Source organism: Pongo abelii, chromosome 1 (genome assembly GCF_028885655.2).
Source record: "Pongo abelii isolate AG06213 chromosome 1, NHGRI_mPonAbe1-v2.0_pri, whole genome shotgun sequence".
In the NCBI taxonomy this organism is placed as follows: domain Eukaryota; kingdom Metazoa; phylum Chordata; class Mammalia; order Primates; family Hominidae; genus Pongo; species Pongo abelii.
In genome coordinates, this window is record NC_071985.2 from 105,201,299 (window position 1) to 105,220,467 (window position 19,169).

Here is a 19,169-nt window from a genome sequence, read left to right on the forward strand (position 1 = left end):
AAGGAGTGTTTCCAAACTGCTCTATCGAAAGGAATGTTCAAGTCTGTGAGTTGAATGCACCCATCATCCAGAAGTTTCTGAGAATGTTTCTCTCTTGTTTTTAGGTGAAGATATTTCATTTGCCAGCATAGGCCTCAAAGCGCTCCAAATGTCTACTTGCAGATTCAACAAAAAGAGTGTTTCAAAACTGCTCTTTCAAAAGGAAGGTTCAAGTCTGTGAGTTGAATGCACTCATCACAAAGAAGTTTCTGAGAATGCTTCTTTGTAGTTTTTATTTGAAGACATTTCCTTTTCCATCATTGGCCTCAAAGGGCTCGAAATAAACAGTTGCAGATTCTACTAAAGGAGTGTTTCAAAACTGTCCTATCAAAAGGAACGTTCAAGTCTGTGAGTTGAATGAACTCATCACACCGAAGTTTCTGAGAATGCTTCTGTCTAGTTTTTATGTGAAGATATTTCCTTTTCCAGCATAGGCCTCAGAGGGCTCCAAATAAACACTTGGAGATTCCACAAAAGGAGTGTTTTCAAACTGCTCTATCAAAAGGAATGTTCAAGTCTGTGAGTTGAATGCACTCATCACACAGAAGTTTCTGAGAATGCTTCTCTCTTGTTTTTAGGTGAAGATATTTCATTTCCCAGCATAGGCCTCAAAGCGCTCCAAATATCTACTTGCAGATTCTACAAAAAGAGTGTTTCAAAACTGGTCTTTCAAAAGGAAGGTTGAAGTCTGTGAGTTGAATGCACTCATCACACAGAAGTTTCTGAGAATGCTTCTCTCTTGTTTTTAGGTGAAGATATTTCATTTCCCAGCATAGGCCTCAAAGCGCTCCAAATATCTACTTGCAGAGTCTACAAAAAGAGTGTTTCAAAACTGCTCTTTCAAAAGGAAGGTTGAAGTCTGTGAGTTGAATGCACTCGACACCAAGAAGTATCTCAGAATGCTTCTGTGTAGTTTGTATGTGAAGATATTTCCTTTTCCAGCATAGGCCTCAAAGCACTCCAAATAAACACTTGCAGATTCTACAAAAGGAGTGTTTCCAAACTGCTCTATCGAAAGGAATGTTCAAGTCTGTGAGTTGAATGCACTCATCACACAGAAGTTTCTGAGAATGTTTCTCTCTTGTTTTTAGGTGAAGATATTTCATTTCCCAGCATAGGCCTCAAAGCGTTCCAAATGTCTACTTGCAGATTCTACAAAAAGAGTGTTTCAAAACTGCTCTTTCAAAAGGAAGGTTCTAGTCTGTGAGTTGAATGCACTCATCACAAAGAAGTTTCTGAGAATGCTTCTGTCTAGTTGTTATTTGAAGACATTTCCTTTTCAATCTTTGGCCTCAAAGGGCTCGAAATAAACACTTGCAGATTCTACTAAAGGAGTGTTTCAAATGTGTCCTATAGAAAGGAACGTTCAACTTTGTGAGTTGAATGAACTCATCATGCAGAAGTTTCTGAGAATGCTTCTGTCTAGTTTTTATGTGAAGATATTTCCTTTTCCAGCATAGGCCTCAGAGCGCTCCAAATAAACACTTGCAGATTCTACAAAAGGAGTGTTTCCAAACTGCTCTATCGAAGGGAATATTCAAGTCTGTGAGTTGAATGCACTCATCACACAGAAGTTTCTGAGAATGCTTCTCTCTTGCTTTTAGGTGAAGATATTTCATTTCCCAGCATAGGCCTCAAAGCGCTCCAAATATCTACTTGCAGATTCTAAAAAAAGAGTGTTTCAAAACTGCTCTTTCAAAAGGAAGGTTGAAGTCTGTGAGTTGAATGCACTCATCAACAAGAAGTATCTCAGAATGCTTCTGTGTAGTTTGTATGTGAAGATATTTCCTTTTCCAGCATAGGCCTCAAAGCACTCCAAATAAACACTTGCAGATTCTACAAAAGGAGTGTTTCCAAACTGCTCTATCGAAAGGAATGTTCCAGTCTGTGAGTTGAATGCACTCATCACACAGAAGTTTCTGAGAATGCTTCTCTCCTGTTTTTAGGTGAAGATATTTCGTTTGCCTGCATAGGCCTCAAAGCGCTCCAAATGTCTACTTGCAGATTCTACAAAAAGAGTGTTTCAAAACTGCTCTTTCCAAAGGAAGGTTCAAGTCTGTGAGTTGAATGCCCTCATCACAAAGAAGTTTCTGAGAATGCCTCTCTCTTGTTTTTAGGTGAAGATATTTCATTTCCCAGCATAGGCCTCAAAGCGCTCCAAATATCTACTTGCAGATTCTACAAAAAGAGTGTTTCAAAACTGCTCTTTCAAAAGGAAAGTTCAGGTCTGTGAGTTGAATGCACTCATCACCAAGAAGTATCTCAGAATGCTTCTGTGTAGTTTTAATGTGAAGATATTTCCTTTTCCAGCGTAGGCCTCAAAGCACTCCATATAAACACTTGCAGATTCTACAAAAAGAGTGTTTCAAATCTCCTCTTTCAAAAGGAAGGTTCAAGTCTCTGAGTTGATTGCCCTCATCACACAGAAGTTTCTGAGAATGCCTCTCTCTTGTTTTTAGGTGAAGATATTTCATTTCCCAGCATAGGCCTCAAAGTGCTCGAAATATCTACTTGCAGATTCTACAAAAAGAGAGTTTCAAAACTACTCTTTCAAAAGGAAAGTTCAGGTCTGTGAGTTGAATGAACTCATCACCAAGAAGTATTTCAGAATGCTTCTGTGTAGTTTTTATGTGAAGATATTTCCCTTCCAGCATAAGCCTCAAAGCACTCCAAATAAACACTTGCAGATTCTACAAAAGGAGTGTTTCCAAACTGCTCTATCGAAAGGAATGTTCAAGTCTGTGAGTTGAATGCACCCATCATCCAGAAGTTTCTGAGAATGTTTCTCTCTTGTTTTTAGGTGAAGATATTTCATTTCAAAGCATAGGCCTCAAAGCGCTCCAAATATCTACTTGCAGATTCTACAAAAAGAGTGTTTCAAAACTGCTGTTTCAAAAGGAAGGTTCAAGACTGTGAGTTGAATGCACTCATCGCAAAGAAGTTTCTGAGAATGCTTCTTTGTAGTTTTTATTTGAAGACATTTCCTTTTCCATCATTGGCCTCAAAGGGCTCGAAATAAACAGTTGCAGATTCTACTAAAGGAGTGTTTCAAAACTGTCCTATCAAAAGGAACGTTCAAGTCTGTGAGTCGAATGAACTCATCACACCGAAGTTTCTGAGAATGCTTCTGTCTAGTTCTTATGGGAAGATATTTCCTTTTACAGCATAGGCCTCAGAGGGCTCCAAATAAACACTTGGAGATTCCACAAAAGGAGTGTTTTCAAACTGCTCTATCAAAAGGAATGTTCAAGTCTGTGAGTTGAATGCACTCATCACACAGAAGTTTCTGAGAATGCTTCTCTCTTGTTTGTAGTTGAAGATATTTCATTTCCCAGCATAGGCCTCAAAGCGCTCCAAATATCTACTTGCAGATTCTACAAAAAGAGTGTTTCAAAACTGGTCTTTCAAAAGGAAGGTTGAAGTATGTGAGTTGAATGCACTCATCACACAGAAGTTTCTGAGAATGCTTCTCTCTTGTTTTTAGGTGAAGATATTTCATTTCCCAGCATAGGCCTCAAAGCGCTCCAAATGTCTACTTGCAGATTCTACAAAAAGAGTGTTTCAAAACTGCTCTTTCAAAAGGAAGGTTTAAGTCTGTGAGTTGAATGCACTCATCACAAAGAAGTTTCTGAGAATGCTTCTGTCTAGTTGTTATTTGAAGACATTTCCTTTTCAATCTTTGGCCTCAAAGGGCTCGAAATAAACACTTGCAGATTCTACTAAAGGAGTGTTTCAAAAGTGTCCTATAGGAAGGAACGTTCAACTTTGTGAGTTGAATGAACTCATCATGCAGAAGTTTCTGAGAATGCTTCTGTCTAGTTTTTATGTGAAGATATTTCCTTTTCCAGCATAGGCCTCAGAGCGCTCCAAATAAACACTTGCAGATTCTACAAAAGGAGTGTTTCCAAACTGCTCTATCGAAGGGAATATTCAAGTCTGTGAGTTGAATGCACTCATCACACAGAAGTTTCTGAGAATGCTTCTCTCTTGTTTTTAGGTGAAGATATTTCATTTCCCAGCCTAGGCCTCAAAGCGCTCCAAATATCTACTTGCAGATTCTACAAAAAGAGTGTTTCAAAACTGCTCTTTCAAAAGGAAGGTTGAAGTCTGTGAGTTGAATGCACTCATCACCAAGAAGTATCTCAGAATGCTTCTGTGTAGTTTGTATGTGAAGATATTTCCTTTTCCAGCATAGGCCTCAAAGCACTCCAAATAAACACTTGCAGATTCTACAAAAGGAGTGTTTCCAAACTGCTCTATCGAAAGGAATGTTCAAGTCTGTGAGTTGAATGCACTCATCACACAGAAGTTTCTGAGAATGCTTCTCTCCTGTTTTTAGGTGAAGATATTTCGTTTGCCAGCATAGGCCTCAAAGCGCTCCAAATGTCTACTTGCAGATTCTACAAAAAGAGTGTTTCAAAACGGCTCTTTCCAAAGGAACGTTCAAGTCTGTGAGTTGAATGCCCTCATCACAAAGAAGTTTCTGAGAATGCCTCTCTCTTGTTTTTAGGTGAAGATATTTCATTTCCCAGCATAGGCCTCAAAGCGCTCCAAATATCTACTTGCAGATTCTACAAAAAGAGTGTTTCAAAACTGCTCTTTCAAAAGGAAAGTTCAGGTCTGTGAGTTGAATGCACTCATCACCAAGAAGTATCTCAGAATGCTTCTGTGTAGTTTTAATGTGAAGATATTTCCTTTTCCAGCATAGGCCTCAAAGCACTCCAAATAAACACTTGGAGATTCTACAAAAAGAGTGTTTCAAAACTCCTCTTTCAAAAGGAAGGTTCAAGTCTCTGAGTTGAATGCCCTCATCACAAAGAAGTTTCTGAGAATGCCGCTCTCTTGTTTTTAGGTGAAGATATTTCATTTCCCAGCATAGGCCTCAAAGCGCTCCAAATATCTACTTGCAGATTCTACAAAAAGAGAGTTTCAAAACTGCTCTTTCAAAAGGAAAGTTCAGATCTGTGAGTTGAATGCACTCATCACCAAGAAGTATCTCAGAATGCTTCTGTGTAGTTTTTATGTGAAGATATTTCCTTTCCAGCATAAGCCTCAAAGCACTCCAAATAAACACTTGCAGATTCTACAAAAGGAGTGTTTCCAAACTGCTCTATCGAAAGGAATGTTCAAGTCTGTGAGTTGAATGCACCCATCATCCAGAAGTTTCTGAGAATGTTTCTCTCTTGTTTTTAGGTGAAGATATTTCATTTGCCAGCATAGGCCTCAAAGCGCTCCAAATGTCTACTTGCAGATTCAACAAAAAGAGTGTTTCAAAACTGCTCTTTCAAAAGGAAGGTTCAAGTCTGTGAGTTGAATGCACTCATCACAAAGAAGTTTCTGAGAATGCTTCTTTGTAGTTTTTATTTGAAGACATTTCCTTTTCCATCATTGGCCTCAAAGGGCTCGAAATAAACAGTTGCAGATTCTACTAAAGGAGTGTTTCAAAACTGTCCTATCAAAAGGAACGTTCAAGTCTGTGAGTTGAATGAACTCATCACACCGAAGTTTCTGAGAATGCTTCTGTCTAGTTTTTATGTGAAGATATTTCCTTTTCCAGCATAGGCCTCAGAGGGCTCCAAATAAACACTTGGAGATTCCACAAAAGGAGTGTTTTCAAACTGCTCTATCAAAAGGAATGTTCAAGTCTGTGAGTTGAATGCACTCATCACACAGAAGTTTCTGAGAATGCTTCTCTCTTGTTTTTAGGTGAAGATATTTCATTTCCCAGCATAGGCCTCAAAGCGCTCCAAATATCTACTTGCAGATTCTACAAAAAGAGTGTTTCAAAACTGGTCTTTCAAAAGGAAGGTTGAAGTCTGTGAGTTGAATGCACTCATCACACAGAAGTTTCTGAGAATGCTTCTCTCTTGTTTTTAGGTGAAGATATTTCATTTCCCAGCATAGGCCTCAAAGCGCTCCAAATATCTACTTGCAGAGTCTACAAAAAGAGTGTTTCAAAACTGCTCTTTCAAAAGGAAGGTTGAAGTCTGTGAGTTGAATGCACTCGACACCAAGAAGTATCTCAGAATGCTTCTGTGTAGTTTGTATGTGAAGATATTTCCTTTTCCAGCATAGGCCTCAAAGCACTCCAAATAAACACTTGCAGATTCTACAAAAGGAGTGTTTCCAAACTGCTCTATCGAAAGGAATGTTCAAGTCTGTGAGTTGAATGCACTCATCACACAGAAGTTTCTGAGAATGTTTCTCTCTTGTTTTTAGGTGAAGATATTTCATTTCCCAGCATAGGCCTCAAAGCGTTCCAAATGTCTACTTGCAGATTCTACAAAAAGAGTGTTTCAAAACTGCTCTTTCAAAAGGAAGGTTCTAGTCTGTGAGTTGAATGCACTCATCACAAAGAAGTTTCTGAGAATGCTTCTGTCTAGTTGTTATTTGAAGACATTTCCTTTTCAATCTTTGGCCTCAAAGGGCTCGAAATAAACACTTGCAGATTCTACTAAAGGAGTGTTTCAAATGTGTCCTATAGAAAGGAACGTTCAACTTTGTGAGTTGAATGAACTCATCATGCAGAAGTTTCTGAGAATGCTTCTGTCTAGTTTTTATGTGAAGATATTTCCTTTTCCAGCATAGGCCTCAGAGCGCTCCAAATAAACACTTGCAGATTCTACAAAAGGAGTGTTTCCAAACTGCTCTATCGAAGGGAATATTCAAGTCTGTGAGTTGAATGCACTCATCACACAGAAGTTTCTGAGAATGCTTCTCTCTTGCTTTTAGGTGAAGTTATTTCATTTCCCAGCATAGGCCTCAAAGCGCTCCAAATATCTACTTGCAGATTCTAAAAAAAGAGTGTTTCAAAACTGCTCTTTCAAAAGGAAGGTTGAAGTCTGTGAGTTGAATGCACTCATCAACAAGAAGTATCTCAGAATGCTTCTGTGTAGTTTGTATGTGAAGATATTTCCTTTTCCAGCATAGGCCTCAAAGCACTCCAAATAAACACTTGCAGATTCTACAAAAGGAGTGTTTCCAAACTGCTCTATCGAAAGGAATGTTCCAGTCTGTGAGTTGAATGCACTCATCACACAGAAGTTTCTGAGAATGCTTCTCTCCTGTTTTTAGGTGAAGATATTTCGTTTGCCTGCATAGGCCTCAGAGCGCTCCAAATGTCTACTTGCAGATTCTACAAAAAGAGTGTTTCAAAACTGCTCTTTCCAAAGGAAGGTTCAAGTCTGTGAGTTGAATGCCCTCATCACAAAGAAGTTTCTGAGAATGCCTCTCTCTTGTTTTTAGGTGAAGATATTTCATTTCCCAGCATAGGCCTCAAAGCGCTCCAAATATCTACTTGCAGATTCTACAAAAAGAGTGTTTCAAAACTGCTCTTTCAAAAGGAAAGTTCAGGTCTGTGAGTTGAATGCACTCATCACCAAGAAGTATCTCAGAATGCTTCTGTGTAGTTTTAATGTGAAGATATTTCCTTTTCCAGCGTAGGCCTCAAAGCACTCCATATAAACACTTGCAGATTCTACAAAAAGAGTGTTTCAAATCTCCTCTTTCAAAAGGAAGGTTCAAGTCTCTGAGTTGATTGCCCTCATCACACAGAAGTTTCTGAGAATGCCTCTCTCTTGTTTTTAGGTGAAGATATTTCATTTCCCAGCATAGGCCTCAAAGCGCTCGAAATATCTACTTGCAGATTCTACAAAAAGAGAGTTTCAAAACTACTCTTTCAAAAGGAAAGTTCAGGTCTGTGAGTTGAATGAACTCATCACCAAGAAGTATTTCAGAATGCTTCTGTGTAGTTTTTATGTGAAGATATTTCCTTTCCAGCATAAGCCTCAAAGCACTCCAAATAAACACTTGCAGATTCTACAAAAGGAGTGTTTCCAAACTGCTCTATCGAAAGGAATGTTCAAGTCTGTGAGTTGAATGCACCCATCATCCAGAAGTTTCTGAGAATGTTTCTCTCTTGTTTTTAGGTGAAGATATTTCATTTCAAAGCATAGGCCTCAAAGCGCTCCAAATATCTACTTGCAGATTCTACAAAAAGAGTGTTTCAAAACTGCTGTTTCAAAAGGAAGGTTCAAGTCTGTGAGTTGAATGCACTCATCGCAAAGAAGTTTCTGAGAATGCTTCTTTGTAGTTTTTATTTGAAGACATTTCCTTTTCCATCATTGGCCTCAAAGGGCTCGAAATAAACAGTTGCAGATTCTACTAAAGGAGTGTTTCAAAACTGTCCTATCAAAAGGAACGTTCAAGTCTGTGAGTCGAATGAACTCATCACACCGAAGTTTCTGAGAATGCTTCTGTCTAGTTCTTATGGGAAGATATTTCCTTTTCCAGCATAGGCCTCAGAGGGCTCCAAATAAACACTTGGAGATTCCACAAAAGGAGTGTTTTCAAACTGCTCTATCAAAAGGAATGTTCAAGTCTGTGAGTTGAATGCACTCATCACACAGAAGTTTCTGAGAATGCTTCTCTCTTGTTTGTAGTTGAAGATATTTCATTTCCCAGCATAGGCCTCAAAGCGCTCCAAATATCTACTTGCAGATTCTACAAAAAGAGTGTTTCAAAACTGGTCTTTCAAAAGGAAGGTTGAAGTATGTGAGTTGAATGCACTCATCACACAGAAGTTTCTGAGAATGCTTCTCTCTTGTTTTTAGTTGAAGATATTTCATTTCCCAGCATAGGCCTCAAAGCGCTCCAAATGTCTACTTGCAGATTCTACAAAAAGAGTGTTTCAAAACTGCTCTTTCAAAAGGAAGGTTTAAGTCTGTGAGTTGAATGCACTCATCACAAAGAAGTTTCTGAGAATGCTTCTGTCTAGTTGTTATTTGAAGACATTTCCTTTTCAATCTTTGGCCTCAAAGGGCTCGAAATAAACACTTGCAGATTCTACTAAAGGAGTGTTTCAAAAGTGTCCTATAGGAAGGAACGTTCAACTTTGTGAGTTGAATGAACTCATCACGCAGAAGTTTCTGAGAATGCTTCTGTCTAGTTTTTATGTGAAGATATTTCCTTTTCCAGCATAGGCCTCAGAGCGCTCCAAATAAACACTTGCAGATTCTACAAAAGGAGTGTTTCCAAACTGCTCTATCGAAAGGAATATTCAAGTCTGTGAGTTGAATGCACTCATCACACAGAAGTTTCTGAGAATGCTTCTCTCTTGTTTTTAGGTGAAGATATTTCATTTCCCAGCCTAGGCCTCAAAGCGCTCCAAATATCTACTTGCAGATTCTACAAAAAGAGTGTTTCAAAACTGCTCTTTCAAAAGGAAGGTTGAAGTCTGTGAGTTGAATGCACTCATCACCAAGAAGTATCTCAGAATGCTTCTGTGTAGTTTGTATGTGAAGATATTTCCTTTTCCAGCATAGGCCTCAAAGCACTCCAAATAAACACTTGCAGATTCTACAAAAGGAGTGTTTCCAAACTGCTCTATCGAAAGGAATGTTCCAGTCTGTGAGTTGAATGCACTCATCACACAGAAGTTTCTGAGAATGCTTCTCTCCTGTTTTTAGGTGAAGATATTTCGTTTGCCTGCATAGGCCTCAAAGCGCTCCAAATGTCTACTTGCAGATTCTACAAAAAGAGTGTTTCAAAACTGCTCTTCCCAAAGGAAGGTTCAAGTCTGTGAGTTGAATGCCCTCATCACAAAGAAGTTTCTGAGAATGCCTCTCTCTTGTTTTTAGGTGAAGATATTTCATTTCCCAGCATAGGCCTCAAAGCGCTCCAAATATCTACTTGCAGATTCTACAAAAAGAGTGTTTCAAAACTGCTCTTTCAAAAGGAAAGTTCAGGTCTGTGAGTTGAATGCACTCATCACCAAGAAGTATCTCAGAATGCTTCTGTGTAGTTTTAATGTGAAGATATTTCCTTTTCCAGCGTAGGCCTCAAAGCACTCCATATAAACACTTGCAGATTCTACAAAAAGAGTGTTTCAAATCTCCTCTTTCAAAAGGAAGGTTCAAGTCTCTGAGTTGATTGCCCTCATCACACAGAAGTTTCTGAGAATGCCTCTCTCTTGTTTTTAGGTGAAGATATTTCATTTCCCAGCATAGGCCTCAAAGCGCTCGAAATATCTACTTGCAGATTCTACAAAAAGAGAGTTTCAAAACTACTCTTTCAAAAGGAAAGTTCAGGTCTGTGAGTTGAATGAACTCATCACCAAGAAGTATTTCAGAATGCTTCTGTGTAGTTTTTATGTGAAGATATTTCCTTTCCAGCATAAGCCTCAAAGCACTCCAAATAAACACTTGCAGATTCTACAAAAGGAGTGTTTCCAAACTGCTCTATCGAAAGGAATGTTCAAGTCTGTGAGTTGAATGCACCCATCATCCAGAAGTTTCTGAGAATGTTTCTCTCTTGTTTTTAGGTGAAGATATTTCATTTCAAAGCATAGGCCTCAAAGCGCTCCAAATATCTACTTGCAGATTCTACAAAAAGAGTGTTTCAAAACTGCTGTTTCAAAAGGAAGGTTCAAGTCTGTGAGTTGAATGCACTCATCGCAAAGAAGTTTCTGAGAATGCTTCTTTGTAGTTTTTATTTGAAGACATTTCCTTTTCCATCATTGGCCTCAAAGGGCTCGAAATAAACAGTTGCAGATTCTACTAAAGGAGTGTTTCAAAACTGTCCTATCAAAAGGAACGTTCAAGTCTGTGAGTCGAATGAACTCATCACACCGAAGTTTCTGAGAATGCTTCTGTCTAGTTCTTATGGGAAGATATTTCCTTTTACAGCATAGGCCTCAGAGGACTCCAAATAAACACTTGGAGATTCCACAAAAGGAGTGTTTTCAAACTGCTCTATCAAAAGGAATGTTCAAGTCTGTGAGTTGAATGCACTCATCACACAGAAGTTTCTGAGAATGCTTCTCTCTTGTTTTTAGGTGAAGATATTTCATTTCCCAGCCTAGGCCTCAAAGCGCTCCAAATATCTACTTGCAGATTCTACAAAAAGAGTGTTTCAAAACTGCTCTTTCAAAAGGAAGGTTGAAGTCTGTGAGTTGAATGCACTCATCACCAAGAAGTATCTCAGAATGCTTCTGTGTAGTTTGTATGTGAAGATATTTCCTTTTCCAGCATAGGCCTCTAAGCACTCCAAATAAACACTTGCAGATTCTACAAAAGGAGTGTTTCCAAACTGCTCTATCGAAAGGAATGTTCAAGTCTGTGAGTTGAATGCACTCATCACACAGAAGTTTCTGAGAATGCTTCTCTCCTGTTTTTAGGTGAAGATATTTCGTTTGCCAGCATAGGCCTCAAAGCGCTCCAAATGTCTACTTGCAGATTCTACAAAAAGAGTGTTTCAAAACTGCTCTTTCCAAAGGAACGTTCAAGTCTGTGAGTTGAATGCCCTCATCACAAAGAAGTTTCTGAGAATGCCTCTCTCTTGTTTTTAGGTGAAGATATTTCATTTCCCAGCATAGGCCTCAAAGCGCTCCAAATATCTACTTGCAGATTCTACAAAAAGAGTGTTTCAAAACTGCTCTTTCAAAAGGAAAGTTCAGGTCTGTGAGTTGAATGCACTCATCACCAAGAAGTATCTCAGAATGCTTCTGTGTAGTTTTAATGTGAAGATATTTCCTTTTCCAGCATAGGCCTCAAAGCACTCCAAATAAACACTTGGAGATTCTACAAAAAGAGTGTTTCAAAACTCCTCTTTCAAAAGGAAGGTTCAAGTCTCTGAGTTGAATGCCCTCATCACAAAGAAGTTTCTGAGAATGCCGCTCTCTTGTTTTTAGGTGAAGATATTTCATTTCCCAGCATAGGCCTCAAAGCGCTCCAAATATCTACTTGCAGATTCTACAAAAAGAGAGTTTCAAAACTGCTCTTTCAAAAGGAAAGTTCAGATCTGTGAGTTGAATGCACTCATCACCAAGAAGTATCTCAGAATGCTTCTGTGTAGTTTTTATGTGAAGATAGTTCCTTTCCAGCATAAGCCTCAAAGCACTCCAAATAAACACTTGCAGATTCTACAAAAGGAGTGTTTCCAAACTGCTCTATCGAAAGGAATGTTCAAGTCTGTGAGTTGAATGCACCCATCATCCAGAAGTTTCTGAGAATGTTTCTCTCTTGTTTTTAGGTGAAGATATTTCATTTGCCAGCATAGGCCTCAAAGCGCTCCAAATGTCTACTTGCAGATTCAACAAAAAGAGTGTTTCAAAACTGCTCTTTCAAAAGGAAGGTTCAAGTCTGTGAGTTGAATGCACTCATCACAAAGAAGTTTCTGAGAATGCTTCTTTGTAGTTTTTATTTGAAGACATTTCCTTTTCCATCATTGGCCTCAAAGGGCTCGAAATAAACAGTTGCAGATTCTACTAAAGGAGTGTTTCAAAACTGTCCTATCAAAAGGAACGTTCAAGTCTGTGAGTTGAATGAACTCATCACACCGAAGTTTCTGAGAATGCTTCTGTCTAGTTTTTATGTGAAGATATTTCCTTTTCCAGCATAGGCCTCAGAGGGCTCCAAATAAACACTTGGAGATTCCACAAAAGGAGTGTTTTCAAACTGCTCTATCAAAAGGAATGTTCAAGTCTGTGAGTTGAATGCACTCATCACACAGAAGTTTCTGAGAATGCTTCTCTCTTGTTTTTAGGTGAAGATATTTCATTTCCCAGCATAGGCCTCAAAGCGCTCCAAATATCTACTTGCAGATTCTACAAAAAGAGTGTTTCAAAACTGGTCTTTCAAAAGGAAGGTTGAAGTCTGTGAGTTGAATGCACTCATCACACAGAAGTTTCTGAGAATGCTTCTCTCTTGTTTTTAGGTGAAGATATTTCATTTCCCAGCATAGGCCTCAAAGCGCTCCAAATATCTACTTGCAGAGTCTACAAAAAGAGTGTTTCAAAACTGCTCTTTCAAAAGGAAGGTTGAAGTCTGTGAGTTGAATGCACTCGACACCAAGAAGTATCTCAGAATGCTTCTGTGTAGTTTGTATGTGAAGATATTTCCTTTTCCAGCATAGGCCTCAAAGCACTCCAAATAAACACTTGCAGATTCTACAAAAGGAGTGTTTCCAAACTGCTCTATCGAAAGGAATGTTCAAGTCTGTGAGTTGAATGCACTCATCACACAGAAGTTTCTGAGAATGTTTCTCTCTTGTTTTTAGGTGAAGATATTTCATTTCCCAGCATAGGCCTCAAAGCGTTCCAAATGTCTACTTGCAGATTCTACAAAAAGAGTGTTTCAAAACTGCTCTTTCAAAAGGAAGGTTCTAGTCTGTGAGTTGAATGCACTCATCACAAAGAAGTTTCTGAGAATGCTTCTGTCTAGTTGTTATTTGAAGACATTTCCTTTTCAATCTTTGGCCTCAAAGGGCTCGAAATAAACACTTGCAGATTCTACTAAAGGAGTGTTTCAAATGTGTCCTATAGAAAGGAACGTTCAACTTTGTGAGTTGAATGAACTCATCATGCAGAAGTTTCTGAGAATGCTTCTGTCTAGTTTTTATGTGAAGATATTTCCTTTTCCAGCATAGGCCTCAGAGCGCTCCAAATAAACACTTGCAGATTCTACAAAAGGAGTGTTTCCAAACTGCTCTATCGAAGGGAATATTCAAGTCTGTGAGTTGAATGCACTCATCACACAGAAGTTTCTGAGAATGCTTCTCTCTTGCTTTTAGGTGAAGATATTTCATTTCCCAGCATAGGCCTCAAAGCGCTCCAAATATCTACTTGCAGATTCTAAAAAAAGAGTGTTTCAAAACTGCTCTTTCAAAAGGAAGGTTGAAGTCTGTGAGTTGAATGCACTCATCAACAAGAAGTATCTCAGAATGCTTCTGTGTAGTTTGTATGTGAAGATATTTCCTTTTCCAGCATAGGCCTCAAAGCACTCCAAATAAACACTTGCAGATTCTACAAAAGGAGTGTTTCCAAACTGCTCTATCGAAAGGAATGTTCCAGTCTGTGAGTTGAATGCACTCATCACACAGAAGTTTCTGAGAATGCTTCTCTCCTGTTTTTAGGTGAAGATATTTCGTTTGCCTGCATAGGCCTCAAAGCGCTCCAAATGTCTACTTGCAGATTCTACAAAAAGAGTGTTTCAAAACTGCTCTTCCCAAAGGAAGGTTCAAGTCTGTGAGTTGAATGCCCTCATCACAAAGAAGTTTCTGAGAATGCCTCTCTCTTGTTTTTAGGTGAAGATATTTCATTTCCCAGCATAGGCCTCAAAGCGCTCCAAATATCTACTTGCAGATTCTACAAAAAGAGTGTTTCAAAACTGCTCTTTCAAAAGGAAAGTTCAGGTCTGTGAGTTGAATGCACTCATCACCAAGAAGTATCTCAGAATGCTTCTGTGTAGTTTTAATGTGAAGATATTTCCTTTTCCAGCGTAGGCCTCAAAGCACTCCATATAAACACTTGCAGATTCTACAAAAAGAGTGTTTCAAATCTCCTCTTTCAAAAGGAAGGTTCAAGTCTCTGAGTTGATTGCCCTCATCACACAGAAGTTTCTGAGAATGCCTCTCTCTTGTTTTTAGGTGAAGATATTTCATTTCCCAGCATAGGCCTCAAAGCGCTCGAAATATCTACTTGCAGATTCTACAAAAAGAGAGTTTCAAAACTACTCTTTCAAAAGGAAAGTTCAGGTCTGTGAGTTGAATGAACTCATCACCAAGAAGTATTTCAGAATGCTTCTGTGTAGTTTTTATGTGAAGATATTTCCTTTCCAGCATAAGCCTCAAAGCACTCCAAATAAACACTTGCAGATTCTACAAAAGGAGTGTTTCCAAACTGCTCTATCGAAAGGAATGTTCAAGTCTGTGAGTTGAATGCACCCATCATCCAGAAGTTTCTGAGAATGTTTCTCTCTTGTTTTTAGGTGAAGATATTTCATTTCAAAGCATAGGCCTCAAAGCGCTCCAAATATCTACTTGCAGATTCTACAAAAAGAGTGTTTCAAAACTGCTGTTTCAAAAGGAAGGTTCAAGTCTGTGAGTTGAATGCACTCATCGCAAAGAAGTTTCTGAGAATGCTTCTTTGTAGTTTTTATTTGAAGACATTTCCTTTTCCATCATTGGCCTCAAAGGGCTCGAAATAAACAGTTGCAGATTCTACTAAAGGAGTGTTTCAAAACTGTCCTATCAAAAGGAACGTTCAAGTCTGTGAGTCGAATGAACTCATCACACCGAAGTTTCTGAGAATGCTTCTGTCTAGTTCTTATGGGAAGATATTTCCTTTTACAGCATAGGCCTCAGAGGACTCCAAATAAACACTTGGAGATTCCACAAAAGGAGTGTTTTCAAACTGCTCTATCAAAAGGAATGTTCAAGTCTGTGAGTTGAATGCACTCATCACACAGAAGTTTCTGAGAATGCTTCTCTCTTGTTTTTAGGTGAAGATATTTCATTTCCCAGCCTAGGCCTCAAAGCGCTCCAAATATCTACTTGCAGATTCTACAAAAAGAGTGTTTCAAAACTGCTCTTTCAAAAGGAAGGTTGAAGTCTGTGAGTTGAATGCACTCATCACCAAGAAGTATCTCAGAATGCTTCTGTGTAGTTTGTATGTGAAGATATTTCCTTTTCCAGCATAGGCCTCTAAGCACTCCAAATAAACACTTGCAGATTCTACAAAAGGAGTGTTTCCAAACTGCTCTATCGAAAGGAATGTTCAAGTCTGTGAGTTGAATGCACTCATCACACAGAAGTTTCTGAGAATGCTTCTCTCCTGTTTTTAGGTGAAGATATTTCGTTTGCCAGCATAGGCCTCAAAGCGCTCCAAATGTCTACTTGCAGATTCTACAAAAAGAGTGTTTCAAAACTGCTCTTTCCAAAGGAACGTTCAAGTCTGTGAGTTGAATGCCCTCATCACAAAGAAGTTTCTGAGAATGCCTCTCTCTTGTTTTTAGGTGAAGATATTTCATTTCCCAGCATAGGCCTCAAAGCGCTCCAAATATCTACTTGCAGATTCTACAAAAAGAGTGTTTCAAAACTGCTCTTTCAAAAGGAAAGTTCAGGTCTGTGAGTTGAATGCACTCATCACCAAGAAGTATCTCAGAATGCTTCTGTGTAGTTTTAATGTGAAGATATTTCCTTTTCCAGCATAGGCCTCAAAGCACTCCAAATAAACACTTGGAGATTCTACAAAAAGAGTGTTTCAAAACTCCTCTTTCAAAAGGAAGGTTCAAGTCTCTGAGTTGAATGCCCTCATCACAAAGAAGTTTCTGAGAATGCCGCTCTCTTGTTTTTAGGTGAAGATATTTCATTTCCCAGCATAGGCCTCAAAGCGCTCCAAATATCTACTTGCAGATTCTACAAAAAGAGAGTTTCAAAACTGCTCTTTCAAAAGGAAAGTTCAGATCTGTGAGTTGAATGCACTCATCACCAAGAAGTATCTCAGAATGCTTCTGTGTAGTTTTTATGTGAAGATAGTTCCTTTCCAGCATAAGCCTCAAAGCACTCCAAATAAACACTTGCAGATTCTACAAAAGGAGTGTTTCCAAACTGCTCTATCGAAAGGAATGTTCAAGTCTGTGAGTTGAATGCACCCATCATCCAGAAGTTTCTGAGAATGTTTCTCTCTTGTTTTTAGGTGAAGATATTTCATTTGCCAGCATAGGCCTCAAAGCGCTCCAAATGTCTACTTGCAGATTCAACAAAAAGAGTGTTTCAAAACTGCTCTTTCAAAAGGAAGGTTCAAGTCTGTGAGTTGAATGCACTCATCACAAAGAAGTTTCTGAGAATGCTTCTTTGTAGTTTTTATTTGAAGACATTTCCTTTTCCATCATTGGCCTCAAAGGGCTCGAAATAAACAGTTGCAGATTCTACTAAAGGAGTGTTTCAAAACTGTCCTATCAAAAGGAACGTTCAAGTCTGTGAGTTGAATGAACTCATCACACCGAAGTTTCTGAGAATGCTTCTGTCTAGTTTTTATGTGAAGATATTTCCTTTTCCAGCATAGGCCTCAGAGGGCTCCAAATAAACACTTGGAGATTCCACAAAAGGAGTGTTTTCAAACTGCTCTATCAAAAGGAATGTTCAAGTCTGTGAGTTGAATGCACTCATCACACAGAAGTTTCTGAGAATGCTTCTCTCTTGTTTTTAGGTGAAGATATTTCATTTCCCAGCATAGGCCTCAAAGCGCTCCAAATATCTACTTGCAGATTCTACAAAAAGAGTGTTTCAAAACTGGTCTTTCAAAAGGAAGGTTGAAGTCTGTGAGTTGAATGCACTCATCACACAGAAGTTTCTGAGAATGCTTCTCTCTTGTTTTTAGGTGAAGATATTTCATTTCCCAGCATAGGCCTCAAAGCGCTCCAAATATCTACTTGCAGAGTCTACAAAAAGAGTGTTTCAAAACTGCTCTTTCAAAAGGAAGGTTGAAGTCTGTGAGTTGAATGCACTCGACACCAAGAAGTATCTCAGAATGCTTCTGTGTAGTTTGTATGTGAAGATATTTCCTTTTCCAGCATAGGCCTCAAAGCACTCCAAATAAACACTTGCAGATTCTACAAAAGGAGTGTTTCCAAACTGCTCTATCGAAAGGAATGTTCAAGTCTGTGAGTTGAATGCACTCATCACACAGAAGTTTCTGAGAATGTTTCTCTCTTGTTTTTAGGTGAAGATATTTCATTTCCCAGCATAGGCCTCAAAGCGTTCCAAATGTCTACTTGCAGATTCTACAAAAAGAGTGTTTCAAAACTGCTCTTTCAAAAGGAAGGTTCTAGTCTGTGAGTTGAATGCACTCATCACAAAGAAGTTTCTGAGAATGCTTCTGTCTAGTTGTTATTTGAAGACATTTCCTTTTCAATCTTTGGCCTCAAAGGGCTCGAAATAAACACTTGCAGATTCTACTAAAGGAGTGTTTCAAATGTGTCCTATAGAAAGGAACGTTCAACTTTGTGAGTTGAATGAACTCATCATGCAGAAGTTTCTGAGAATGCTTCTGTCTAGTTTTTATGTGAAGATATTTCCTTTTCCAGCATAGGCCTCAGAGCGCTCCAAATAAACACTTGCAGATTCTACAAAAGGAGTGTTTCCAAACTGCTCTATCGAAGGGAATATTCAAGTCTGTGAGTTGAATGCACTCATCACACAGAAGTTTCTGAGAATGCTTCTCTCTTGCTTTTAGGTGAAGATATTTCATTTCCCAGCATAGGCCTCAAAGCGCTCCAAATATCTACTTGCAGATTCTAAAAAAAGAGTGTTTCAAAACTGCTCTTTCAAAAGGAAGGTTGAAGTCTGTGAGTTGAATGCACTCATCAACAAGAAGTATCTCAGAATGCTTCTGTGTAGTTTGTATGTGAAGATATTTCCTTTTCCAGCATAGGCCTCAAAGCACTCCAAATAAACACTTGCAGATTCTACAAAAGGAGTGTTTCCAAACTGCTCTATCGAAAGGAATGTTCCAGTCTGTGAGTTGAATGCACTCATCACACAGAAGTTTCTGAGAATGCTTCTCTCCTGTTTTTAGGTGAAGATATTTCGTTTGCCTGCATAGGCCTCAAAGCGCTCCAAATGTCTACTTGCAGATTCTACAAAAAGAGTGTTTCAAAACTGCTCTTTCCAAAGGAAGGTTCAAGTCTGTGAGTTGAATGCCCTCATCACAAAGAAGTTTCTGAGAATGCCTCTCTCTTGTTTTTAGGTGAAGATATTTCATTTCCCAGCATAGGCCTCAAAGCGCTCCAAATATCTACTTGCAGATTCTACAAAAAGAGTGTTTCAAAACTGCTCTTTCAAAAGGAAAGTTCAGGTCTGTGAGTTGAATGCACTCATCACCAAGAAGTATCTCAGAATGCTTCTGTGTAGTTTTAATGTGAAGATATTTCCTTTTCCAGCGTAGGCCTCAAAGCACTCCATATAAACACTTGCAGATTCTACAAAAAGAGTGTTTCAAATCTCCTCTTTCAAAAGGAAGGTTCAAGTCTCTGAGTTGATTGCCCTCATCACACAGAAGTTTCTGAGAATGCCTCTCTCTTGTTTTTAGGTGAAGATATTTCATTTCCCAGCATAGGCCTCAAAGTGCTCGAAATATCTACTTGCAGATTCTACAAAAAGAGAGTTTCAAAACTACTCTTTCAAAAGGAAAGTTCAGGTCTGTGAGTTGAATGAACTCATCACCAAGAAGTATTTCAGAATGCTTCTGTGTAGTTTTTATGTGAAGATATTTCCCTTCCAGCATAAGCCTCAAAGCACTCCAAATAAACACTTGCAGATTCTACAAAAGGAGTGTTTCCAAACTGCTCTAT